The sequence below is a fragment of the Rhinolophus sinicus genome, chromosome 14, assembly GCF_057876585.1.
Source record: "Rhinolophus sinicus isolate RSI-liver-muscle chromosome 14, RSI-T2T, whole genome shotgun sequence".
NCBI lineage: Eukaryota > Metazoa > Chordata > Mammalia > Chiroptera > Rhinolophidae > Rhinolophus > Rhinolophus sinicus.
Window position 1 is genome coordinate 120804430 of NC_142514.1, and position 16602 is coordinate 120821031.

Below are 16602 nucleotides of genomic sequence, written 5' to 3' on the forward strand. Positions count from 1 at the left end.
CACACAGAACGCACGCATAGAAGATAAGGTAAGAGGTGTGGGACACATCCTTCCCTCACATCCCCCCAGAAGTCACCAACACTGCCAACACCTTGATTTTGAAATTCTAGCCTCCAGTAGTGTGAGACAATAAATTATTTGTTGTTTAACAACAAATCCATCCAGTGTGTGGTCCTCTGTTATAGCAGTCCTAGAAAATTAACACATAGAACTAATTTCAAAGTGAATGGAAGGAGAAGGATACATGATAATTGGATTGCCTCATTCAGCCCTCTCTTCCTCCCTGTCAGTCTTTACCGTGTGTCTGAGGTCCCTTACTCCCCCAACTGTGTTGCTTTTCATCCAGCTTAGCATTTCACTGGGAATTAATAATCTTACTATTTAAATTATGGTGCGCCATTGGAGACAGTATAGATGTAAGCAGGCCCTGGAGTCAGATTGCCTGGGCTTGCATCCTGGCTCTGACATCTATTATCTGTGTGCATCCTTTGGGAAGTTATTTACTGCCTTGTGCATCAGTTTCCACATCTTTGAAAAGTGCATAGTAATAGTCTAACTCCTAATATTCTTGTGAGGGGAAAAATGATATAATCAAAACTAAATGCTAAGCATAGTTATCTTTTATGCCCTTTATGTTTTTCACCTTTATTATACTCTCCTGGAAAAGATGCAAGCCCACTTCTGTAGCTGTAGCACCTGGTGAGCAGTAGAGCATAGTGATTAAGAGCACGGACCTTGGAGAAGATGAGCCAGGGCTTAAATACAGGCTTTGCTACCTGCTTGGTTTATGATCAAGGGTAAATTATTGAACATCAGATTTGTTGTGGGAATTAAATAAAAATAATGAGTATAAACTTCTCAGCCTGTTGTTTGGCACATAGCAGTATTCAATATTTAGTAAATATTATGGGTCCATCCCAAGCTTTACTCCAAAGTCAGCTATTTCTCATGATTCATCTTATATAGAGAGCTGTGGTCAGCTCTTTGTACCGACTTTAGTTTTGATATCCTTCCTCCAATTGTGGCTCATTGAATTCAGGCTTTTCAATCATTCCTCTTCCTGTGTGTTTTCCTTGGTTTTCATTGCATACAAATAAACCACAAGTTCTCAGCTTTCAATCATCTATCTCTGTTCATACCTGTCTCTCGGCCTCCAGAATCTTGTAATATCCTGGCTTGCTCTTATGTCACAAATGAGTGTACTTTCTTATAGAAATGCTTCTAATGATGTCCTTCTCCCATATTTTTTTTTCCTTCATTAATTTTCATGGTGCTGTATTTTTGAATAGCTATTTATTTATCAGTTATTTGACAATCTTTCTGTCCTATTCCAAGAAGAGTTTGAATAGATTTTTCTTATAAGTGACTTTAGGTTCATTATATCGATGGATTAGACTGTTGTTTCCTTAGTCGTGTTTTATGACACCCTTCTTAATATTTAGTGCTACAAAGTTTCATTGCAATTTTTAAATATATTTTGTATTTAAATGTTGTTATAGGCTGAATTTTTCTCCCCCCCCAAAAAAAAAAATTCATCAAATATATGGTGAAGTGACTCTGGGTGGTGAACACACAATGGGATTTATAGATGATGTAATACAGAATTGTACACCTGAAATCTATGTATTTTCACTAACACTTGTCACCCCAATAAATTAAAAAAAAAAAATTCTTGTAATGAAGTCCTAACCCCCAGTACCTCATAATGTGACTGTATTTGGAGATAGGGACTTTAAAATGTAATCGTAGTAAAAGGAAATCATATGGGTTGGCCTTACTCCAATATGATTATTGTCCTTAAAAGAAGAGGAGATAAAAACACCTCTTTAATAATTCTCACAACAAACACAGGGAGGAAAATGTGAAGATACAGGGAGAAGATGATGATCTATAAGCCAAGGAGAGAGGCTTCAGAAGAAACCGACTCTGATGACACCTTGATCTTGGATTTCAACCCTCCAGAATTGTGAGAAAATACATTTTGTTGTTTAAACTGCTCAATCTGTGGTATATCTTTACTTTGTAGAACAATGGGAATCATTGGCTGCCCCAATCACTGAGCAGTGTCCTTGGTTCCATGAAAAAATAAATTCATAATATGGAGAGTAATACTGATTGTTGCTAATCCTAATTTTATTTGAATATGTGTTTAAATGCAGGCTTCTCAGTTCATGCTTCTTACATTATGTAGCTGTCCTTACTGTTAATTGAAAACCGGGCCCCAAATGGACAAATTTGAATTACTCAGTACAGTTGATATTGATGTAAACAAGATGAAAAAAAAATTTAATAGAAAATTTTGGAAGGATTTTTTTTTTAATATCAAAAATATTGTATAAGCAGTTCTGAATTGCCCAATAAGTAGATAAACCATGTCAAAGAGGGAACACTAAATTTTCAAAAAAGGAATTGATGACATTATGCAGAAATATGATTTATAAATATAACCACAAAATTTTGAAAATATTTTAATTTTGGTAAACATGCAAATTTTGTTTTAATTTTAAATATTGTCCTTCTTTTGAATTAAAGAAGAAAAGGGAACAATGAAATTTCTTTAATGCTTAGCATTTTCTGGAAATTCTGGTTTAGCTCTGATACAAATTATTTATTATATTAGAGTGTACGAAAAACAAAGTTGTTTTTTGTTTTTTTTTTTGGTTTGTTCCTTGCACATCTTGGTGTTATGTTCCAAGAAAAGTAACCATGCTCTACTTCTAGCGTTGGTCTTATCACTCTCAGCTGGTCTTATAACTTCAAGTCTTTCCCTTTTTCAGAATGATCCTTCTAGAATTGTCAGAGTAATCTATTTAACTATAAATTTAACATGCAATTATGTCATTTCCGGTACTTAAGCCTCTTTAATAGTTCTCTCTGCTCATGAACTTCCTCCTGTAACTCTGCTGGGCTTCACCTGAAGAAACTGATAGTGTCTACAAGTTTGACATCTAGATTTTCTTCTCCCCTAGCATGTGGGAGTCTCAAGAGTATGCATTTTATTTTATTATTTTTTTTTATTTGTTTCAGGTGTACAAAGCAAAGTAATAGTTAGACATTTAAACCCCTCATAAAGTGATAACCCATCCCCCCAAGCTACTATCCCTGACATCTCATACAGCTGTTACAATACCATCGACTATCTTCCCTATGTTGTACTCTATATCCCGTGACTATATTCACCTATATATTTAGTTATAGTTGATATTCAATATTATTCTACTTCAGCTCTTCAGATGTATATTGCATTGGTCAGGCATCTACATAGTCTATGACGTGAACCCCTGGTAAATCCAGGGCCCACCGTGCACCTTACATGATGTTTACAACATTGTTGATTATACTCCTCATACTGTATTGACTATCAATTTCTATTTCTTAATGCCTTCACCTTTTTCACCCTGACCCCAACCCCATTCCTATCTATCACACTGATAGATCTAACACCTATCTGGCACCATACCTAGTTATTACAATATTATTGACCGTATTCCTTATGCTGTAACCTACATCCCTATGACTACTGTATAACACCCAAATTGTTCTTATTAATCCCTTCCCCTTTCATCCATCCTTAACCCCTTTCCCATCTTAAAGAAGTCCCTCTAAGAGTCCTTGTAATACTGGTTTGGTGGTGATAAACTCTTTCAGCTTTTGCTTGTCTGGGAAGCTGCTTATCTGTTCTTCAATTCTAAATGACAGCCTTGCTGGGTAGAACAATCTCGATTGTATGTCATTGCTTTGATTGCTTGGAATATTTCCTGCCACTCCCTTCTTGCCTACAAAGTTTCTGTTGAGAAATCAGCTGACAGTCTTATGGCGTCTCCCTTGTAGGTAACTAACTGCTTTTCTCTTTCTACTTTTAAGATTTTCTCTTTGTATTTACCTTTGGCATTTTAATTATGATGTGTCTTGGTGTGGACCTCTTTGGGTTTACCTGGTTTTGGACTCTCTGTGCTTCCTTAGCTTGCATGTCCATTTTCTTCACCAGGTTAAGGAAGTTTCTATCATTATTTCTTCAAATAGGTTTTCAATTTCTCGCTCTCTTTCTTCTACTTCTGGTACCCCTATAATGCAAATATTGGTATGCTTGTTATTATCCTGGAGGCTTCTTAAACACTCCTCAATTTTTTGGATTATTTTTTCCTTTTGCTGTTCTGATTGGGTGTTTTCTGCTACCTTATCTTCTACCTCGCTGGTTGTATCCTCTGCTTCATCTAATCTACTTTGATTCCCTGTAATATATTCTGCATTTCCATTACTGTATACTGTACTTCTGACTGTTTTTTGTTTTTGTTTTTTGTCTCATGGTTTCCATCTCTATTTTTATGAGATCATTGAGCATTCTTATAACCAGTGTTTGGAACTCTGCATCTTATAGATTGCTTATCTCCATTTCACTTAGTTCTTTTTTTCTGGAGCTTTGTTCAGTTACCCATCATCTGCCCCTGCTGCCTTTTCTCCTGCTGCCCCAGTGCTGGAGCTCAGAACGAGTGATTCCATTGATAAGTAAGTCCTCACAGTCCCTTTAAGAGGAGTGCCTATGAATGCACTGTCTCACTCAGTCACAATCTCCACTGTTTTTCACAACCAAAAATTATGGGGACATCTCTCCCCAGCAGTAGAACCCTGGGATGGATTGGAGCTGAGATCTCTCTCTCCTTTAGGGGATGGGGGGGGGGGTTTGCAGCTGAAATAGCCCTTCTGATCTTTAATGGTCAAATGTGGGTGTGGGACCAGCCCATTCATTGTCTCTGATCTTCCTACCTGTATGGAAGTGGTTTCTTCTGCAAGTCCTTAGTTGAAAGGCTTCAGTTCAGCTTGCTTTTAGGTGATTCTCAATAATGATTGTCTTGTAGACTAGTTGTAATTTTGATGTGGTTGTGAGAGAAGGTAAACACAACATTTACCTACTGTACCATCTTGGTTGTCTCAAAGAGTCTGCGTTTTAGTAAGTCCCCCAGCTAACTGTAGACATTGAGAAATGCCAGATAAAATCAAAGACCTCATGGCTTATTTTCTTCATGTATTTGTTGCTGTTCCCTATTTTATGTTACTTATTCTCAGGACAAAACCACTGTTAGTTCCTGCATGTTCTATTTCAAGTCAAGCCTCTTTGAATATGCTGATATTATTTCCTCTGTTAAACTTTCTGTACTCTCCTTCCTATGTTAATTGCTATTCATTTTCTCCTTTTTATAAGTATACCAAAATATCAAACATGGGATCACATTACATGATCTGTCTTTTCTCAACCATCCCTTGTAGTTTAGGAAATCATCTTTGTTTTCTTCATTTGTAATTTTTGCAACTTTTAGCATTTGATGTTGCAAATATCTATACTTTTCTGTCTCATCTACCAGATGTTTGTTTCTTAAAGATAGTGACCATACTTGATTGTCTGTATCTCTAGTGCTTGGCATAACACCTTACATAATAGGCACTCAATATATGTTTGGTGAAGAACACTGCTTTTTTATTTAATAAATTATGCAGACCATCATATACAAACATTCTACCACACTTCTAAATGATATATTTTCACATACAGTATAGTATTACACTATAATAATAAAGCTCTCTTAATTCACTACACAATATAAATGGTCTTATAAGAAAAGATTTAATATATTCAAATACACATTCAGTTTACTCAAAGGATGGCACTTACCGAGTGAAAGTTGGCAGTAGTTTAATAGGAAAGAGCCAAAACTTTGCAGTCCGTGGTATAAAAGTTGAGAGGAAACTATTTCTTATGTGTATATACATAGAGAATCTAGGTCACTAACACTCCTTATTTAGGTTGGAACTGAGCCAGAGTATAGGCTAACCAGCCTGCTGTCTAGCAAAATGTGCCTTGGGATGCTTAATGACCACAAATGGTCAGGGCTTCAGCTTTATGTCTTATCCAATAAGATCTCTTGTCTTTCAGACACTAAAATGAATGAGTCATAAGGAAATCAATAGTGTTATATTCAAACAAGGCCATTTAGACCAAAACACATTCCATTTTCTCATTAGCCATGGAGCCAAAGTGGGTGTGGGTGAAGAATTTGCATTCATTTAAAGCTGCACACAGATGGAACTGTAGCTCCCCACTGCCTGACAAAGGCTCTAGAGTGCACACAATTAAATGTACTTTATTAAAACTAACTTAAAAAATGCATGTTGTTGCCTCCCTTTTATTCAATAATTGATTAATTATAGACTGCTTCACTTATCTTAGTGACATTTCCAGTTTCATTTGTCCTTTACATTTTTGAAGTTTGGTTGGCTTTGGGAATTGTGTTGTAACTGAATTTTTTAAAGATTTAAGGAAATTTAATTTCCTTTTAAAAGTGATAATACATCAATTTTCTAATTACTTCTCACTTAATATGGTTCCCCATACAAAACAGAGATCATATAACTGGAAAGGCAAGATAAAATGGTTGTTTCTATTCTTTCCTAGAACCTTAGGAATTTGTTCATACTCTAGTTCAGTACTATGCAATGGAAATATGAGTCACATATAATATATGATTTTAAATTTCATGGTAGGCTGTAGGAACAGAGTCCCAGACAGCCGTTTCTATGCTCTTGGCATCACGTGGAAAGGTGCTGGCTCAGGTGTAGATGGCCATCAGCTGTGACTAGCTGGCCATCAGCTGTTACTGGTTAGCTCTTAGCCACTGGTATAACTGCCGTGGCTGAACTAGGAAGTGCAGATTACAGTTAGCAAGGGGTTGGTTGGTTTGTTGGTTGGTTGGTTGGCAGAGAACCAGACAGCGGATTGCGGATCATGTGGCTCCTGCTTCCTGCCTCTGCAACCCAGCCACCAGCAAGACTATAGTGGTATGAACCCCCCATCCATGGCTCCGTGGGTGTTCCTTTTTGGACTCGCCATATCCAGCGTTCTTATGTGGGGAGCAGGACCAGAGACGCTGCAAGACATAGGCACATTAAAAAATATATAAAAGAAACAGGTAAAATTAATTTTAGTGCTATGTTTTATTTAACCTACTATATCAAAATGTTATCATTCAAACATGCAATCACTATAAATGTGTTTGAAATCTGGTGTATAAATCTAAATTTATACCAGTCTCATTTCAAGCGTTTGACCGACTATCATAGTGGACATCACAGCTCTACTTGATCTAACTATAACACCACAATAATACTGAATCCGTTTGGAAGTTACCTCATTGGATTTAATCATGGTCCAAATATTTAAATCCTTTGAACATCTCTCTCCCACCATCACTACCACCACCAAAACAACAGCAAAAATATATTATTTATTTTACTTCCAAAATGTCTGCAGATTTTACAGGATGTGGTGGGTTTATGATCAGTGCTCAGAGAGTAATTAGCATTTGAATTAAGCCACATGAAGATAACAATACACAAGTACCCATTTTAACAGCTGCTGAATGGTGTTAATTGCTGGTTGTAGACCACAAGCTGAGCAATTTTCTGTGCATTGTACAAACAGAACAAAATAAAATAGAAGTTAAAAGAAAAGTATTGTCCTCATTATAATAAGGTACAGTACTTGGTGACATAATGTATCCTTATAACTGTTGACATAAGAACGTCCAAACCTTTGGAGAATTTTTATAAGAATTTATTTGAGCCAAACAGGATATGCCTAGAAGCAAGATCTCAACAGACTGAGAAAAATGCTTCTCAGAATGGCAGTTTGCAGCTTCTTTTATGCACTTGGAATTAAGGAGGGAACATAAGGAAGATTACATGAAGGTGGGAGAATGCAAGGCAGGGATTGGATTACAGGATAGTTAACAAAATTATGTGCTCTTTGGAGGGTAGTTAAACTTCTGAAATAAAGGCATTTCAAAGCTGTGCTAACCTTGGTGCACAGAAACAATGGACAGGGCTTCCTAGAGGCAAAGACAAACCTTTTACTAAAGAAGTTATATGCGGAGAGCATGACTACCCACCATGACCTGCCCATTTAGGAATTTATGAACAGTTCACCCCATGAAGTTACTTTCCATAGAACCTTTTTTTTCGACCACATAACTTACATCATTTATGATACTGACTGTGTTCAGGAAATATTTGTGGGAGAAATGATATGACTGCTCATTTTTATTTTCAAATAATAATTTTTTGAAGCATAAATACTTACAATTAGATATGTTCTAAACATTTCATAAGTTTATAAAACTGTCAATGAATGGAGTTCTTGATATTTATATTAATTAGGATGGTGTGTGGTTTAAAGTTTACAGGAAGCTGGGAAATATAAAGCCTGGTTAAACTAATTCTATTGAAAACAGTCCAAAAGAAGTGGAATTTATTAGATCATTAGACTATGCTGACTGAGCTAAGTTCTATCAATATTTATTGGCATTTCATCTTTTAGTTTTAGATCCTGAAATGATGGCTAGAGAAATATAATTGGTTTCCACTTCCAATCAATGAGACAATAAAACAATAAACTAATCACATGGAGTAATTAAAAGTATTCAGTTATTTAAAATGGTAAATATTATCATTATAATTTATTCTTATTAACGTGTTTTGTTAAAATGAAAATATCAGTTTGATGTAGAATATTTCATGGTCTAGTTTAGGATATAGGTCGATATTACTTTGGTCAAAGCTACACACATACAGAATACCCTTGATTTCTTATTCTATACAACAATCAGTTTGGCTGTAGGACATGGGCTTTGCAGGCCTGTAATGCATCATGTACCTTTGGAAGGGAGCTAAATGGGCAGCTATATTTGCCACCTGATGTATACTGGAACTTCATCTGTTTTCTATCAGGCAATTTCTCAACTCTAGACAGGTTATTCATTATTGATCAAAAAAGCTTCAATATTCCCCTCAGCTTGATGAAATGTTAGACGTGTTTCTTGCCTAGTATAGACCCCCAATACCTGCCCCCCTTGTCTTAGAGTATTTGCTTAAATAAACAAAAAACAAACAAATAAAACAATTTACAATTATAAATTCTTTCTCTGCCCCTTTGAGATATAAATCTTCTCCCACCTTCTAGTCAGTTTTACAACCCAGAAATGTCTTTCACAAGAACTTGCGAGCCAGTTTTTGGAATATAAGTATTGAGACAGATAAAGTTCCTTTATACCAGTCTCTGTGAGATGATAGATGCCTAACTTCGATAAGTGCCAATTAGCAAACACAGATGACCTAATCATACTGACCAACCTCTCCCCTAATGTCCTCCAGGATATTTTCACTGACTCATTCCAGTGCTTCAAAACTCTTCTGTCTTTTGTTTCAAGAGAATTGGAGTTGAGTTCAATTTATCTCTCCCCTATCCCAATAGTTTTAACTGCTAACGCAATAGTCTTAAAATCTTACTTCCTGTTTAACCCCATCCTGTTTTATTCCATCTAGTACTACTTTTATTTGACACTGTCATAAGTTTCACATCTGGGAATAGAAATGGAGGGCTTTGGAAATTTACTTTATCTAATTAACATTTACACTCATGACATTCTAAAATCATCTGTACTTAACCTAGTACTACACAGCTGGCAAGGATGCTTTAGTATGGAATCATAGAAGCATGGAGAAATATATGGAAATAAATGTCAATGTGTTGCATTGGTTACATCACAGAAGTGGAGATGCTAAGTGTGAATGGACAAGAGGGTAGAACTTAACTCCTTTATGCCCTTTGTATTATTTTACCTCTTAATATGTGTATTTGTTTATTTTGTAGTTAAATATATATTAGGGCAAAAAACAAACCTCTCAGAAATAAGAAAAAAAATTCTGATTTGCAAACAAATATTTCCATGACTGGTGATTTCTTAGAAGAAATTATCCTTATTTATAAATGATAGATTTTAAAATGTATTTAGAAAAGACTTTGAAGGTATGTATCATGGGGGGGAAGGGGTGTTATTAAAAATAAAATGTCCTCCCAAACCAAACATCTCCACAAAGTTGGGAGAAAAAGAAAACAATTTTGTTATTGAATATGCATTCAGTCAGAATGTGATGTGCATCACAGTCAATCTAAAAGATTGCAAAGACAAAAAGAAATCTCATACTTCTATATATAGCTGAGCAGATACAACCTATTACATACATGTTCTTCTTTTTTTTCTTTTATAAGGAGGCCACAGTTCACAGTGGCCCATGTGGTGATCAAACCAGCAACCCTGGTGCTATCAGCACCACGCTCTAAACAACTGAGTTAAGGTTAAGGGGCCACCCCTACATACATGTTCTTAAGATAAACAATAGCAAGTCCTCCAGTGAGAGGACTTGACACCCTTCATTGCAGAGTTTATCCTACATTAACTTTGTAAATGAATCAACCATCTGCCCTAGTCAATTGGTTTTATACAAAGGAAAAATAAACTTCTGATATCTTCCTGACAGGAGGTAGTTTTGCAAACATGAATAAGAATCCTGTTTAAGTTGGGCTCCTACCCCTCCACAGAAGTAAGGAAGTAGGGGCACTGTATTCCTTGGACATTAGCGTTCCAAATAGATAGTTCCTGAGTCTTTGAGAAACATGCCCACGAGCCGAGCCATAAGGCTAGCAAAATGATTTAGATTTTAGGAGGATTTACATGCATTTCAAAGAGACAGAGAGAGAACTCAGAATACAAGATTTTTGAAGTAAGTACTCTAAGAAAAGGGAGAGCAGAAAAAAGATCCCTTTCTTTGTTTTCAAAAGGGAAAATTGTCTCTTGTTTTTCATTTGTATTTGCCCTTATAGTACCTCTATTTTCCTTAAATTAAAGGGGGAAAAAAGGATCCATTCAAGGATCCAATGAGAAGGTAACTATCTGCAAACCAGGAAGAGATCTCTCCCTAGACACTTGATCTGCTGGCACCTTGATCTCTGACTTTCCAGCCTCCAGAACTGTGAGAAAAAAAATTTTTTTTTTTATTCCACCTAATATATGATATTTCTGTTAGAGCAGCCCAAAGTGACTGAGACAATCAAGCTAAAGCTTTCCATTGCCTAGAACACAGCTCATGAGACACACACACACACATAGTTAGACTTTTAAATGCAGTGTTGTGTGTGTTTTGTTGTCTGCAATTAACTTTAAAATCCTTCATATTGTCAATGTATGATATTGTCTAAGCTATGCTCTAGGGGCTATTAATTCCTCAATCAGTAAGTCACACTCCAGGAGTAGTCAACAAGCAATTATCAGAAATACCACAATGACAAAGGCTGCTACAATGAGGAATCTAGCTATCTCTATGTCCCATCTGCACTGGCTGTTTTATATAATTTATGTTTGAACTGGGTTTTTATCAGTGAAATTAGTTAATTAGCAAAATGAATGTTAGAAATGGTATTGGGGATAAATGGATTATCTAGAATAGTGTAGAGCTACTGTCCCATCTTTGCATTAGCATGGTACAAAAATTTAGAAAGGACCTTAAAATGTAATAATGGAAAAAACCCCTAGATTTGATCCCTAAATGATCAATTTTATGATCCTGGGAATTTCTGGTTACATGGTCCTGATAGATGGTTAGATGCACACCATAGCTGGTTTATGGCCCCATTTGCCTCAGGTGAACCTTTAATTGAGGATGCTTTGAGAATTCTGAAAAAGATAGAGCTTATAGAATATTGTGTGTCACTTTTAAAATAAGTGCTTGCTTAAAATAAGTCAACATATGTGGCAGAAATAGTCAGAGACTTTGTTTCACTATCACTTTTTAGTGGGATAATTCTGGAGGAGCCGTTACCGTCACCCAGAGCTACTGGTGAGTACTCAAAATAAAATAAATGCCAACAATAAAGTAGTCTAAGACTAAATTGTCTTAGGCCACTGTGGAATGTAAATTTATCTCTTATTGCATTTCTTTATGAACATTCTTTTATTGACTGAATATTTTGTAAAGATATACCACAATTTAATCAGTAACAATTGATAAGCATATATGTGAGAAACAACGTAGCAAAGAGTATCTTTGTTAATCAGTCTTTTAATTTCTAATTACTTTATTGTGATATAATGCTGGAAGTGATATCACTTCTTCAAAACATATGATTGTGGCCTTTTAAGAGTGGCGAGTTGTTTTCCAGAAAATGTATTGCTGGTTTATAATCCCCTATTTCTCTGAAAGAAAGTTATCTCCATTTTCTCCAAATCGTCTTTTTTATTTCTTTTTTAATGTAATGGAAAAGGAAAAAAAAATCAAACCTTCTGACATTTCATGACAAACTGTATCTTTACCAACCATCTCTTTCCTCTGTTGCCTCTCCCCATGCATATCTGCACACACATACAGGTAAGCAGTATCCTGTGGGAGAGAAAGGGATTATAGGGGCATCATTTCAATCACTAGTGTGATCAAGGCATAAATTCTTATTATTTTACTCAAGAAAACCTAAACAAACTTCTAGGATATATACCTATCTGGGAAGGGCAATAGCTAGAAGAAAATATCAGGGTATTAAATTCGCAGAAGCCGAGTATCAGTCATCATCAAAGGGAGTAATAAACAGAACATACTAAAAAGGAATAAACTACAACAAAAAGAGGGTACTTAACCAAAGTTGGATGATGTGTTGGAACATATCAATGCCTGTTTTATGAATGACATTGTAGATTACTCTCTTTGGGAAAATTTGAGCTATTATAGACAATATAATATTAAGAAGATTTATTTGTAATCATGGCTGGTGTGGTTAGAAGTAAAAATGAGAGGACTTTCCAGAGAAGTTTATTTCCATGTGTGTGTGAGTCTGTGTGTGTGTGTTGTTATTTGTGCTGATTTGGTGTTGGACTTTATATTGAGGAAAATACCCTCCCCATCTCTGTGAATTACAACAGCATTTGGTCATGCTTTCTATTAGCAGAAATATTGAATTTCTGAATCCCTAAATGGTTAATAGAGAACTGGGGATGGGAACTGAGTATGGAGCTTAACTTCTTTTATGCCCTTTCGATTTTTTCGTATCTTATAATTTGTATTTATTAATCTCGCAATTTAAAATATATCTAAACCAGAAATCTTCAGCCAAAAACTACATTGTAATTAAAATAATGATATAAATATATAAAAGGAAGTGTAAAAGTAAAATACTTGAATAAATGGAACTTTTTAATAATAATATTTTAGCTGAGTTTATATTTTTGTGATAAACATCTGGTACAGCATATTTAGAATCATTGTGGTGATCAAAGTAAAATCAAGACATCAATGTAATACCCAAAAACAAAATTGATGACTTCTCGCATGTTATAGTTGTGCTAATTTTACAAGAGTATCAGTTAGAAAGATAAAATCTGAAGCAGTGAAGAAAGGTAAAATTATCATTTAATGTGATTAAAAGGTAGAGACTTAAACTGAATCAACTAGAATATTTCAAACTCCCAGCACATTAGTTAATAATCAATGCATTAAAAAAAATTATTTGTGTGATATAAGTTCTTGAGGCCCTTCTTATTCTTATGTGCCAAATCAATTGTATTCCTTTAATTTCATTTTTTTCCCTAGCAGGTGTAGTCACAGGCTCAAAAAATTCATGGGAACTGAGTAAATGAGTAATAACAGTGCATCACCATTTCCCAAAATGTAATATTACCAATTGTTTTTGTTCTTGAGTTTAATATGTGGTCTGAAAGATTTGTTCAAATATGCAAATGTTTGCAGAATAAAGACAATAGGCAGGGATAAGAGGAGGAGCTCATTTATATGTAAATGACTTTGTAAAGATGTAATAGAGAATGTATTTCTCCTTGTTATAAAAAATTTCAATACTCTGAAAAATAGTCTTGTTACAAGAAATTAAGTTAAAGAAGGGAAAACACAATGTCTTAATGAGTGAAGCAATTGTCTGGCTACCTGATATGCATGAAAATTTTCCTGAGAACTAAATGCAACCACTCAGACTAAAAGAAAGAATCTGATCAAAGTCGTGTCATCAACAGAATATTCTGAGCTATCATTTTCCCTTCAAGTAACTATCAAAGCAATGTTAAATGAGAATACTTTAAACGCAAGACCTATAAACCATAGCCTATATTATCATTGTTTATTAGAAAAACATATCCCCCAAATGATATAACTCTTTTGCACTGCAGCAGAGTGAGCATGCCTAAAGCAACTTTTTACAAAGCATTTTAATATACAGTAAGTTATTTAGTTAGAAGACTAGAATAGTTGTAAAACTTAAGAGGCATTAAAACTAATGTCATATAGAATGAAGGGCATATTATATACTTACATATGTAGTATATACCTATGAAAAGTTTGTAACACTTTGCATCTTTAACCTAATGCAATCATAAAGAACATCCTTAGGTACATTTGGTCAGTGTGCTATGAAAACTAAGTCATAGATATGTAAAACAACTAGGTTAATTGCATCTTGAAACAGAATCAGAAATCAGTTTTTTGAGAATCCAACTATATTTTAAATAATATTGCTAAAACATGAAAGTTTCAAAAGTTTCGAGAAAGCTAATTATAAAATAAACAGCATGATTACTCATTATAAAAAAGGAACAAGTAGTTCACCCTGCATTCATATGCCTCTCTCACACAGACCACTACAACCTGCATGCTTTGATCTACTTGCCAATTGGTGACAACTACAGAAAATTATTCCATTAGAAAAAGCATCCCATTCCTTGCAAACACCTCTTATCTGGAGAAATTTCACAGCTTCAAGCATAAATATCTTCATACTAGCTTCCAAAGGGACAAACATACAAACCACATTAGGATACCAAAAAGAAGCAACCATCAGACTGGTAGTGCTTGTCTCATTAGAATCGTGCATACTAGAATTAGAATTAATGTCTTTGCAATTATAATAGAAAAACAAATGAACCTTTAATTTTGATGCCCAAGTTATTCATGAAGTGTAAGACCAAAATAAAGATACTCTCAAGTTTAATATTTATTCACTTATTAATGTACACCAACCACAAAAGTATTCTCAGAAAGGCCAACCTTAGATATATTTGACACACATTTCTGGTAGTTGAGTAAGATAAAAAATTAAAGGAATCCAGAAAGAAATGAAAAGTAAATGCATTAGATCTCGATACAGCAAGATTCTCTTTTGAATTACCGACTTTAATAGCACAGTGTTTTATTTTTTCTGTTGGTCCTACAGTGAGAACATTTACAGAAGCATATTTAATATATATATATATTATTGGTTTCAGTTTCAGGTTGAAATCCCCAAGTTTTTCTTGATACTTAGTATTCAAAAGAACTACCTGAGAAAATAGTTACAAATGCAAATTGTTATTTCTCATTTAAAATCTACTTAATTAGGTCTCTGCAGATAAACCTAAGAATCTGTATTTCAATGAGTAGATGGGGGATTCTATGCAGGTGACCCAGACACCTTTGTTTAGAAATTCTAAGATAACAGACAGGTGACTTAATCAAGATTACTGGAAAAAATGTAAATAGTATAAATTTTTTGATTATATAAAAAATAACAATTTTTATTACATAAAAAAAACTGAAATAATTAACAAAATTTCAGAGACTGAAAAGCCAGAATATATAAAAGGAACTGTAAATAATGTCCTCATTTTCATAGCAAATCATGATCAGATTCATTGTCTGTGGGAGATTAATTAAAACACAGGCATAAGCGTATTATTTAAAGTTTAATATAATATAAATTATTTATATATTTTAAATATATTATTTTTTACATTATTTATATATCTACATATTGCTTAATATATGTTTAATAATATCATGTTTATGAGATTTTATATATATATTACTTGAAGTTGAATTTGGTGGCCACCAAAAAAAAAAACACGAAAAAAGTAGGTAGTTCTGAATGAGGGGGAATGGTATTGGTGACAGATGAATAAAAGTTTTACTTTCATTTTATCCTTTTTTCGTATTATTTTAAAAAAATATATATGTACATACTACTTTGGTTTAATTTTTTTAAATTTTAATATATTGTTCATTTTTGTTTTCTTTAAGTTTTACAAATACAAGCACATCCTTTATTTAATTATTGTATTTTGTTGTAAAATTTCTTTTTTCTAGACTTTTGCAGAGAATTATCACTTATGCTATTATTCTCAGTTCCTTTGGTCTCTTTGTATTTAGATACTTGCACTGTACTTTGTACTGGAGAAATTAGACATATTACATATTTGAGAAGGACTTATAAATCAACAGTTAACAGTTTTAAAGATATTAGGACATTTTCAATAATAAAGTACAATAGCTTTTGTACATAGACTTTGTGAAAGATATAATAATAATCTTAGCCTTCTTGTTGTATTTTTATTTGTTATTTTCCTAAGTATTAATAGTGAGGGCCCTTTGGCCCAGCCCTGAGAAGGGATGTAGCAGTTCCTTCTACAATGGCAGGAATCTACTGTATGTCGTTCAGTTTTCATTAAACAATGCCAAGCAATCTCTTTTTCTTTCTTTTTTTTTTTCAAATGAAGACATTTCTAATGTACATACTAATAAAATAATTTCCTCAGTAGTAACTACTTAACAATGAATTGTAATCTCCACTCTTTGTCACTCAGTGAGCTTGAATCACTTGCAGTATATTCATTCTTCCAAATATTTCACTCTTTTTTTCCAATCAGATCAGAGGGCTGATGATGATAAGCTTACTTTGAGGAATGCCTT